Below are 12,632 nucleotides of genomic sequence, written 5' to 3' on the forward strand. Positions count from 1 at the left end.
TGGAAATGATTTTTACTTTTGATACTTAAGTATATTGGCAATAACATTAACTTTAGATACAGCATTGTGGCGCAGTCCGCGTTTGAAATCTAGTGCGCCTGGCTACACGTGTGGTCTCAAATGAAATAGAGTAAATTGCCTATGCATGGGCGGAGACTCATGTGGCACTGGCAGTTACACTATAGTTTACTAGTGTCTGTAAATAAATATTGATAATGGGAAGAAGTGGAGGGCGCTCAACGAACGTGAGTCGAGGTGCAATCCAAAAAAAGTTAATAATCATTGAAAAGGAAAAGGGCGCAAAGCGCTTAGGCTACCATAGTGAGTAAGCGTTGCGCCTTTCATTTTCAATAAATATTGTTTAGCCTACCCATCTATTTGTCTCTGCCTCCAAAACGTCTTCCTAAAAGGTACCCTATATCCTATATGCAAAACGTAGCTCAAGAGAAAGTGTCCGCTGTCACCATTCTTGCTGCTTCAAGTTCAGGCTGCCCTGCTTTACCTCCAAATGAAATATTGAAATAGTGATCATTTATTTGACCAAAACGCGCACGGACAGAAAGAGGCATCAATCTCAGATAAAGCATCCGACCGAGCGAAACAGCGCCCCTCTGAGCTAGCTGTGACGCCTTCAGTCACTCTTAAAGGGCTATAGTTTTTATTGCAGGTGAATAAAACAGAAATGAATATAAAAGTGTTGTTTCCAAGCAATGTTGTTGTATTGTACTGGAACTCATTTCAACAAACTATAATTTAATGGGTTCAATTAAGAAAAAAGGAATACTAGGATTCTGATTGGGGTGAAACAATCCTACAATACTTATCAAAAACGTCTAGGATCCAATAGGATTACTTTTGATTCCCAATAGGGAAAAAAGTAGTTCAATAGGATTCTGATAATGGTGACACAAAATCCTACAGGACTGCGAAAATCCTATAGGATTCTATTGGAATAATCGCTAATCCTGTAGGATTTTTTGACAAGGGAGCATTTTGTGTAGATTGTGTATTTATTAAATAGCCCGAATAAGAATAAAAAACATTCAAATTAAAATAAAGCAACAATAAATGAATGACTGGGCCATTTCTGTTAGACAGCAGTCCCAGTTTTCACTTTTTCCTCTGATATCTCTTCAATGCTGACCACAAGACTCCATCAGGTCACCAGAGCACACTGCAGTACCTGTTAAGTCGAAATGAATAATTATTACTATCAGTGCCAATTCAAATAATGATACTGCATCTCTGGGGTCATGTCTGATACCTTCTCATTTTTCACGGTCATAGTCTGGACTAATGTGCCTCTAGCATCAAGTTGTATTGGTCACATACACATATTTTAGCAAATGTTATCGCGGGTGTAGCGAAATGCTTGTTTTCCTAGCTCCAACAGGGCAGTAGTATCTAACAATTCCCAACAATACACACATCTAAAAGTAAAAGAATGGAATTAAGAAATATATAAATATTAGGACAAGCAATGTGGGAGTGGCATTGACTAAAATACAGTAGAATAAAATACAGCATATACATATGAGATGAGTAAAACAGTACGTAAACATTATTAAAGTGACTAGTGTTCCTTTTTTCATGTGGCCAGTAATTCCATGTCTATGTACAGTATATAGGGCAGCAGCCTCTAGGTGCAGGGTTGAGTAGCCGGGTGGTAGCCGGCTAGTGATGCCTATTTAACAGTATGATGGCCTTGAGATAGAAGCTGTTTTTCAGTCTCTCGGTTCCAGCTTTGATGCAACTGTACTGACCTCGCCTTCTGGATGATAACAGGGTGAATAGGCCGTGGCTCGGGTGGTTGATGTCCTTGAATATCTTTTTGGCCTTCCTGTGACATCGGATGCTGTAGGTGTCCTGGAGAGCAGACAGTGTGCCCCCGGTGATGCGTTGGGCAGACCGCACCACCCACTGGAGAGCCCTGCGGTTGCGAGTGGTGCAGTTGCCGTACCAGACGGTGATACAGCCCGACAGGATGCTCTCAATTGTGCATCTGTAAAAGTTTGTGAGGGTCTTAGGGGCCAAGCCAAATTTCTTCAGCCTCCTGAGGTTGAAGAGGCGCTGGTGCGCCTTCTTCATCACACTGTCTGTGTGGGTGGACCATTTCAGATTGTCAGTGATGTGTACGCCGAGGAACTTGAAGCTTTCCACCTTCTCCTCTGCAATTCAGTCAATGTGGATAGGGGCGTGCTCCCTCGGCCCTCACATCTTCCCTGACCCTTGAAGTCTCGTCATTGTTGGGAACCAGGCCTACTACTGTTGTGTCGTCTTGATGATTGAGTTGGAGGTGTGCGTAGCCACTCAGTCATGGGTGAAAAGGGAGTACAGGATGGGGCTGACCACGCACCCTTGTGGGGCCCCTGTGTTGAGGATCATCAAAGTGGATGTGTTGTTTTGCTTCACCACCTTGGGGCGGCCCGTCAGGAAGTCCAGGACCCAGTTGCACAGGGCGGGGTTCAGACCCAGGGCACCGAGCTTGGAGGGTACTATAGTGTTCAAGGCTGAGCTATAGTCAATGAACAGCTTCTCTGGCTTATGTGAGTGGATAAGTCACAATAGTATATTGATTTGTGTACACAGGATAACACATTTTATACAGTTCACAGAATAATACAGAATATACTATACATGTAATACATTTTTTTAAATAAAGTACTGTAGTGTAGAGAGATCTGCTTTCTCACCCTATGCTTGTATCTTTTTGTCATGGTGTTTTCACAGTGGAGGGAGAGGGGCTCACAACAATTGGTAACTTATACATTAATGGTCAGTTAGCTTCATTTCAACAATTACAGGGTAAGTTTAACATGCCAACAACACATTTTTTCAGATACCTCCAAATTTGGAATTTCTTAAGGACACATATCCCACAGTATTGCATTAAGCCAAATAATCCTACATTAGATAGCCTGATCCTTGTCAAACCCCATTCAAAAGGGTCGGTCTCTATGATGTGCTACAGGCCCACATAGAGGTATCCACAGAAATTGGGAACAAGAACTTGGTTCAGAAATCTCAGATGAGGACTGGGTAGAAGCTCTCAGGAATATAAACCACAGTTCAGTGAATGCCAGACACAACCTTGTACAGTTTAAGGTGATACACAGGTTACATTACTCAAAAGTGAAACTGCATAAAATATCCCCAGACACCTCACCACTGTGTGAGAGGTGCAAGCAGGACGAGGGGACGTTGACCCACTTATTTTGGACATGTCCTAAGTTACATGCTTACTGGGCTCTCATTTCTGATTACTTATCTAAAGCCTTCGATAGAGTTCTAGCCCCAGACCCATTGATCGCTCTGTTTGGTACAGTTGATGGGAATAACCAGGAGGGGAAGGCTGTCTCTCTTTGTACTCTATTAGCCAAAAGGCTCATATTGCAATTTGGGAAATTGGAGACTGTACCTACCTTTCAAATGTGGTTACGGGATTTAGGTAATGTAATACATATGGAAAAGATTTGATACAATACCTCCAATAGAAATCCAATGTTTTACAAAATATGGCAGCCGATACTGGATAAATGGTCTAGTCCCGCTTCATAACTGGGTTGATGATCTGCTGCTACTCTGTGCTGTACTCCACTCAATGTTTATTTTTGGCTTAACTACACTGCTTGTAATGACTATATGCTGTCTTCTTACACATGTACCACCTAATAGGATTTTGTTTTATTTTTGTGTTTGTGTGAGTTAAGTTTTGTTTTGTCCTCTAAATTTGCCATCCCATTCAACAGTACAATGAATATCAATGTTTGTATCGCTGTCTTTTTTAAATTATTTTTTATTGGAAAATAATAAACATATTATATATATATTTTTTTTTTTAACTGGCTGTTGTAGCAAAGTTTAATCTTTTGAATTATATGAATCTGTACAAAAGACCAGTCCTTGTCTCGCATAAGCAGGTATCGTAAAACAGATTGAGACACCATTACCCTAAAGTAGAGATGGACAAAGAATATCTACTATATTACACTGAACAAAAATATCAATGCAATATGTAAAGTGTTGGTCCCATGTTTCATGAGCTGAAATAAAATATCCTAGAAAAGCTCCATATGCACATAAAGCTTATTTCTCAAATTTTGTGCACACATTTGTGCCTAGATAATTCATCCACCTGACAGGTGTGGCATATCAAGAAGCTGATTAAACAGCATGATCATTACACAGGTGTACAGTGCCTTGCAAAGTATTCATCCCCCTTGGCGTCTTTACTATTTTGTTGCATTACAACCTGTAATTTAAATTGATTTTTATTTGGATTTCATGTAATGGGCATACACAAAGTAGTCCAAATTGGTGAAGTGAAATAAAAATAACATGTTTCAAAAACATTTTTTAAATTAAAAACGGATAAGTGGTGTGTGCATATGTATTGATCGCCCTTTGCTATGAAGCCCCTAAATAAGATCTGGTGCAACCAATTACCTTCAAGAGTCACATAATTAGTTAAATAAAGTCCACCTGTGTGCAGTCTAAGTGTCACATGATCTGTCACATGATCTCAATATAAATACACCTGTTCTGAAAGGCCCCAGAGTCTGCAACACCACTAAGAAAGGGGCACCACCAAGCAAGCGGCACCATGAAGACCAAGGAGCTCTCCAAACAGGTCAGGGACAAAGTTGTGGAGAAGTACAGATCAGGGTTGGGTTATAAAAAAATATCCGAAACTTTGAACATCCCACGGAACACCATTAAATCCATTATTACAATTTTTTAAGAATATGGCACCACAACAAACCTGCCAAGAGAGGGCCGCCCACCAAAACTCACAAACCAGGCAAGGAGGGCATTAATCAGAGAGGCAACAAAGAGACCAAAGACAACCCTGAAGGAGCTGCAAAGCTTCACAGCCGAGATTGGAGTATCTGTCCATAGGACCACTTTAAGCCGTACACTCCACAGAGCTAGGCTTTATAGAAGAGTGTCCCGAAAAAAAGCCATTGCTTAAAGAAAAAAATAAGAAAACACGTTTGGTGTTCGCCAAAAGGCATGTGGGAGACTCCCCAAACATATGGAAGAAGGTACTCTGGTCAGATGAGACTAAAATTGCGCTTTTTGGCCATCAAGGAAAACACTATGTCTGGTGCAAACCCAACACCTCTCATCACCCCGAGAACACCATACCACAGTTAAGCATGGTGGTGGCAGCATCATGCTGTGGGGATGTTTTTCATCGGCATGGACTGGGAAACTGGTCAGAATTGAAGGAATGATGGATGGCACTAAATACAGGGAAATTCTTGAGGGAAACCTGTTTCAGTCTTCCAGAGATTTGAGACTGGGACGGAGGTTCACCTTCCAGCAGGACAATGACCCTAAGCATACTGCTGAAGCAACACTCGAGTGGTTTAAGGGGAAACATTTAAATGTCTTGGAATGGCCTAGTCAAAGCCAAGACCTCAATCCAATTGAGAATCTGTGGTATGACTTAAAGATTGCTGTATACCAGCGGAACCCATCCAACTTGAAGAAGCTGGAGAAGTTTGCCTAGAAGATTGGGCAAAAATCCCAGTGGCTAGATGTGCCAAGCTGATAGATTGATGAGGTCAACTTGGGGTCATGATAGGGTCAGACATACCACTATAAATCAACTTGGGGAGTGGACATTTACTGCTGAGCCTTTAGATAACACTGAAACTATTGTTTGTATAGCTGTGTATGCATGGGCTTGGTCCCATGAGTAGAAGGTAATGACGTATGCAGTGACATCACTAGGGCTGGACTTCGGGCTTAATAAAATAACTTGGACCCTTTCCTATTTTGCAGAACTCAGGAGAGACATCAGTTGTATGTGTGATGTTTGATCTTTGACTTCTGTCTACAGCTGTATTTCGATTAAAATTGTTATGATTTATAAGTGCACATTTTGAGTTTTCCTTATTTGTTAAGTAAAAAAACGAAGCACAGAAAAATGGAACCAGCAAGAGACATACCCCAAGAGACTTGCAGCTGCAATTGCTGCAAAAGGTGGCTGTACAAAGTATTGACTTTGGGGGGGTGAATAGTTATGCACGCTCAAGTTTTCAGTTTTTTTGTCTTATTTCTTGATTGTTTCACAATAAAAAATATTTTGCATCTTCAAAGTGGTCTGCATGTTGTGTAAATCAAATGATACAAACCCCCCAAAAATCTATTTTAATTCCAGGTTGTAAAGGCAATAAAATAGGAAAAATTCCAAGGGGTGTGAATACTTTCGCAAGCCACTGTACCTTGTGCTGGGGACAAAATTAATTTCTCTACCATAAGCCACCTCCAACATAATTTTAGAGAATTTGGTGTTACGTCCAACCAGTCTCACAACCGCAGATCACTTGTATGGCTTCATTTGGGCGAGCGGTTTGCTGATGTCAACTTTGTGAACTGAGTGCCCCATGTTGGTGGTGGTGTTATGGTATGGGCAGGCATTAGCTACAGACAACTAACACAATTGCATTTTATCCCTGGCAATTTGAATGCACAAAAATACCCTGGCGAGATCCTGAGGCTCATTGTGAGAACCATTTTTTTAAGGTATCTGTGATCAACAAATGCACATCTGTATTCCCAGTTATGTGAAATCTATAGATTACGGTCTAATGAATTCATTTTTAATTGACTGTTTTCTCATATGAACTAAAGCTTTGAAATTGTTGCATGTTTCATTTATATTTTTGTAAAGTATATATTTTCAATCAAGCACTACAAACTGACAGTCAGCTTATGTTGACCTACACTGAGTATACAAAACATTAAGGACACCTTCCTAATATTGAGTTGCACCCCCCACTTTTGCCCTCAGAACAGCCTACATTTTTTGGTTCATGGACTCTACAAGGTGTCGAAAGCGTTCCACAGGGATGCTGGCCCATGTTGACTCCAATGCTTTCCACAGTTGTGTCAAGTTAGCTGGATGTCCTTTGGGTGGTGGGCCATTCTTGATACACACAGGAAACTGTTGAGCGTGAAAAACCCAGCAGCGTTGGAGTTCCTGACACAAACCGGTGCACCTGCCACATACTACCATACCCCGTTCAAAGGCACTTAAATCTTTTGTCTTACCCATTCACCCTCTGAAAGGCACACATGCACAATCCATGTCTCAATTGTCTCAAGGCTTACGAAATCCTTCTTTAACCCTGTCTCCTCCCCTTCATATACACTGATTGAAGTGGATTTAATAAGTGACATCAATAAGGATTCCCAGGTTCACCTGGTCAGTCTTGGAAAGAGTAGGTTCTTAAAGTTTGGTACACTCAGTGTATTTGCTACTGTCTATGTTTTAAACTGGACGTAGAATTGATTAATCAATAATATATTGTTGGCTATGAATACCATCCCCATTGCTCGAAAGAAAGGGATTCAAGGAATGAAACCTGATCTTCATTAGAGAATCTAGATCTGTGCCGTAACCCATGTTCCATCTGCCTTATGCTGGGCAGCAGATATACTGTATGTGGCTAGAATATGCAGCTGTCTACTGCAGTATTTATGATGACCAGATCGGGGTAAGCTTACATTCATAGCTTGTAGAGGGGCAGGGCAGGCTCACCAGTCCATGGCGTGTATTTTAGACTGGAGAGAGGTAGCTGGATTGCTTAGACAGACCCTTTGGGCCAGTTTCCCAGACACTGATTAAGCCTAGTCCTAGAAGAAGTATGCACAATGCTCTCTGACAGTGCTTTTTTAGTCCAGGACTTTAGTTCTGTACTCATACTGTTCAGCAGATCTGTTTCTGGGCCCCGTGGGAAATGTCTCTGGAGTCCAGAGAAAGCAAAATCACACGGCCTACTTGTAGCGAAAGTTGCAGGATCAGATAGAAAAGCCTGTTCTGTCTGCACCGCTACATCACTTTGAAGGGCAGCCTGCCTGCAGAGTGCTCGTTGCCAGCAGTGTAGCCAGTGCTTGACTTGAACTGAAATAGATGCCGGTACTCATTGTGGGGGCTGGTACTGTTTATATTTAGGGGTAGGAGCTCCACAATAATTTGTAGCTAATATTCTATAAGAGGAACAGGAGCTCAAGAAGTAGAAAGTTTGAGGTGCCTGTACTCGGCTCAGGTCAGCTCCTGTTCAAGTCAAGCACTGGAGGTAGCCCTGTTCTTCCTTACAAATATAGTAGTAAATTCGCCATAATATGTTACATCTTCATCCCATAATATTGAAGGCAGTGCGATGTTACAACTGCTTATCTTTAGACATATAGTCAGTAGCAGCAACCCAAACTAGGCCTATCTGAAATACTACAATTATTAATCAAATTGCCGGGTAGCCTATTGTTCTGGCAAAGATCGGTCAGTAGTAGATTGCTAAACTGTATTATAAACTCTGCAAAAAAAAGAAATGACCTCTCACTGTCAACTGCATTTATTTTCAGCAAACTTAACATGTGTAAATATTTGTATGACCATAAGATTCAACAACTGAGACATAAACTGAACAGGTTCGACAGACATGTAACTTACATAAATGGAATAATGTGTCCCTGAACAAAGGGGGGGGGGGGGTGTCCAAAGTAACAGTCAGTATCTGGTGTGGCCACCAGCTGCATTAAGTACTACAGTGCATCTCCTCCTCATGGACGGCACCAGATTTGCCAGTTCTTGCTGTGAGATGTTACCCCACTCTTCCACCAAGGCACCTGCAAGTCCCGGACATTTCTGGGGGAAATGGCCCTAGCCCTCACCCTCCGATCCAACAGGTCCCAGACGTGCTCAATGGGATTGAGATCCAGGCTCTTCGCTGGCCATGGCAGAACACTGACATTCCTGTCTTGCAGGAAATCAGGCACAGAATGAGCAGAATGGCTGGTGGCATTGTCATGCTGGAGGGTCATGTCAGGATGAGCCTGCAGGATGGGTACAACATGAGGGAGGAGGATGTCTTCCCTGTAACGCACAGCGTTGAGATTGCCTGCAATGACAACAAGCTCCGTCCGATGATGCTGTGACCCACAGCCCCAGACCATGACGGACCCTTCACCTCCAAATCGATCCCGCTCCAGAGTACAGGCCTCGGTGTAACGCTCATTCCATCGATGATAAACGCGAATCCGACCATCACCCCTGGTGAGACAAAACCGAGGCTTGTCAGTGAAGAGCGCTTTTTGCCAGTCCTGTCTGGTCCAGCGACGGTGGGTTTGTGCCCATAGGCAACGTTGTTGCCGGTGATGTCTGGTGAGGACCTGCCCTACAACAGGCCTACAAGCCCTCAGTCCAGCCTCTCTCAGCCTATTGCGGACAGTCTGAGCACTGATGGAGGGATTGTGAGTTCCTGGTGTAACTCGGGCAGTTGTTACCATCCTATACCTGTCCTGCAGGTGTGATGTTCGGATGTACCGATCCTGTGCAGGTGTTGTTACACGTGGTCTGCCACTGCGAGGACGATCAGCTGTCCGTCCTGTCTCCCTGTAGTGTTGTCTTAGGCGTCTCACAGTGCGGACATTGCAATTTATTGCCCTGGCCACATCTGCAGTCCTCATGCCTCCTTGCAGCATGCCAGGCACGTTCACGCAGATGAGCAGGGACCCTGGGCATTTTTCTTTTGGTGTTTTTCAGAGTCAGTAAAAATGCCTCTTTAGTGTCCTAAGTTTTCATAACTGTGTCTTTAATTGCCTACTGTCTGTAAGCTGTTAGTGTCTTAACGACCGTTCCACAGGTGCATGTTCATTAATTGTTTATGGATCATTGAACAAGCATGGGAAACAGTGTTTAAACCCTTTACAATAAAGATCTGTGAAGTTATTTGGATTTTTACGAATTATCTTTGAAAGACAGGGTCCTGAAAAAGGGACGTTTCTTTTTTTGCTGAGTTTGTATGAATGAAAAACCTAGGCCTAGGCCTACTATGTTTTTGCCAGGCAGAACTGGTTTTGTCTAGAAGTGATACAGCTTTTGTCAAAATTGACTTTTCGTTGCAGATTTAGAAGAATTTAGGCTGCAGGTTATGAGAATTAACACACAACTCTTTGGTTCTGAAGCAAGTTTCGTAGGTCTACCACTCCTTTTTGGGGGTCGAGAGTCAAAAAGTTTGCAAACCACTGGGATACATAATTGTGGTAACAAACGGATTTGGGTTGGATATAGTAATGGTAGGCTACAGTATTTCTCACAATTTTCTATTTTGATTGGACCCTTACGAAAAAAGATTGCAGGCAGACTGCAGTATAAATGCAGTATGCTGCAATTACTGCGTCCAAAATAACAAAACATTTTACTGCAGTAATTTTGCCGCGTAACTGCAGTTAGAGTGCAGTATAACTGCATTTTTTACATTTATTCTTTATTTTACTAGGCAAGTCAGTTAAGAACAAATGTTTATTTACAATGACGGCCTACGCCGGCCAAACTCTAACCCGGACAACGCTGGGCCAATTGTGCGCCGCCCTATGGGTGTCACCCCTGCTCCCGCTCTCCGTCTCTGGCGCTTGAGGGTTCCAGGCTGCCCTTCATTACACACAACTGTCACCATCATTATGGGCAGCAGCGCTCATTGGACTCCTTCCCTTTGTTGATTGCCCGGTCTGCTTTGGGTCTGCTTCCCCGTTTGCTTCTGGTCTGCTTCCCCGTTTGTTCCCTGTGTCTGCATTAATGTCGTTATGTGTTCTTGTCCAGACGCTGTCCTGTCCTGTTCCATTCCATGTCTGTTGATAATTAAATGTTCACTCCCTGTACCTGCTTCTCGTCTCTACCAGCGTCGACACTTATAGAATACACACCACTAAAAGAAGCATCAGGGAGTTTTGGTTGGTGACGTCGGGCCCGGGTGCTATCGCCGAGGGAACCGGGGGTGCCTCAGCTAGCTCGTCGGGCTTCCAAGCTGGCTCAAGAGGTCGTCTTGCCTCGGTGGGCTCGGCAGGCGCCTACCCCACGTCATGCTTCAGCCGGCCCATCAGGCTCCCACGCCTCAGCCGGTTCATCGGGTTCCCACGCCTCAGCGTGATCGTCGGGCTCCCACGCCTGAGCCGGTTCGCCAAGCTCCCACGCCAGTGCCGGTTCGTCGGGCTTCTACGCCCCAGCTGGCTTGTCCTGTGCCCATGCCTCGTCAGGCTCCACCAGGTGGGATGCCGGTGGCGCCTCTAGAGGGGGGGTACTATCACACCTGCTCCTGCCCTCCCCTTCTGGCGCTCGAGGCTGCCCTTCATTACGCACACCTGTCACCATCATTACGTGCAGCAGCGCACATTGGACTCACTTGGACTCCTTCCCTTTGTTGATTGCCTATTCTATAACTGTCTGCTTCCCCGTTTGTTCCCTGTGTCTGCGTTAATATCGTTATGTGTTCTTGTCCAGACGCTGTCCTGTCCTGTTTCATGTCCGTTGATAATTAAATGTTCGCTCCCTGTACCTGCTTCTCATCTCTACCAGCGTCGATCCTTACAATGGGACTCCTAAATAACGTCCGGTTGTGATACAGCCTGGAATAAAACCAGGGTCTGTAGTGATGCCTCTAGCACTGAGATGCGGTACCTTAGACCACTGCAGTTATTCTGCAATTACTGCATCCAAAATACCACAGTTGACTGCAGTTACTGCACTTTTACTGCAGTTTCAAAAACTGCAATCTTTTTTTGTAAGGGGAATTGTGTTGGTCATTGTTAGTAAATGCAGCATTTATTCCAATTCAAAATAGTATTGCAAAATACTAACTCATCAGACTGTGCTGCTTTCCCATCTTCTTGTAATAATCGCTCAATGAATCTGTGGCCGTGGTTGAGTGATTTTTTTTGGGGGGGTGCCCTTTTTTTGGTATGCCCCCCAAAAGTGTGCATGGCCCTAAAAGAGATTAATAATAATGTCTTACAGATTAACAAACCACTGTTCCTTTAAGCAACCTTCATATCCAACCAAGCACACACACAGACAATTAGACAGCTCAGTCTTCAGCTGATTGTCTGAAGTAGTGCCACCATCCTTGCGGTTGTCCCTCCTCTTCACCTGCTCCAGGAATGGCTCCATGAACCTGGCCAGGACTGAGCAGCAATGAATCAGACCGTATGCATCCTCCACCTTCTGTAGAGCAGCCAGAGCCTACCCAGGGAAGTGAAGATGGAGCCGAAATAGAAGGCAGACGTTTTATGTGACCCCAACCAATTATGTTTTTTTGTTCATTTATTTGCGTTGTTTGTATCTTATTTTTTACTTATTTTGTATATAATATTGCCGCTACCATCTCTTATGACCAAAAATAACTCCTGGACATCAGGACTGCGATTACTCACCACGGACTGGCAGAATCCTTTTTTTCCTTTAACGAGTCTGACGAGGCCGACGCGTATGGCAGACGACATACTGCTTTCTCGGGAACAGGCCCAGATCCCCATGATTTGAGTGAAGAGGAGGCAGAGAAAAAGGATCCGGAGGACGAGCTACCTTCTGAGAATTCGTAGGCGATCGAATAAACCCCCACTTCTTTCCATTCTGCTAGCAAACGTGTAATCTTTGGACAATAAAATAGATTACCTACACGGAAGAGTAAACTACCAATGGGACATTCAAATCTGTAATATCTTATGCTTCACGAAGACGTGGCTGAACGACGACACTATCAACATACAGCTGGCTGGTTATACGCTGCACTGGCAGGATAGAACAGCGGCATCTGGTAAGACAAGGGGCGGCGGACTATGTATTT

This window comes from Salvelinus namaycush, chromosome 8 (genome assembly GCF_016432855.1).
Source record: "Salvelinus namaycush isolate Seneca chromosome 8, SaNama_1.0, whole genome shotgun sequence".
Taxonomy (NCBI): domain Eukaryota; kingdom Metazoa; phylum Chordata; class Actinopteri; order Salmoniformes; family Salmonidae; genus Salvelinus; species Salvelinus namaycush.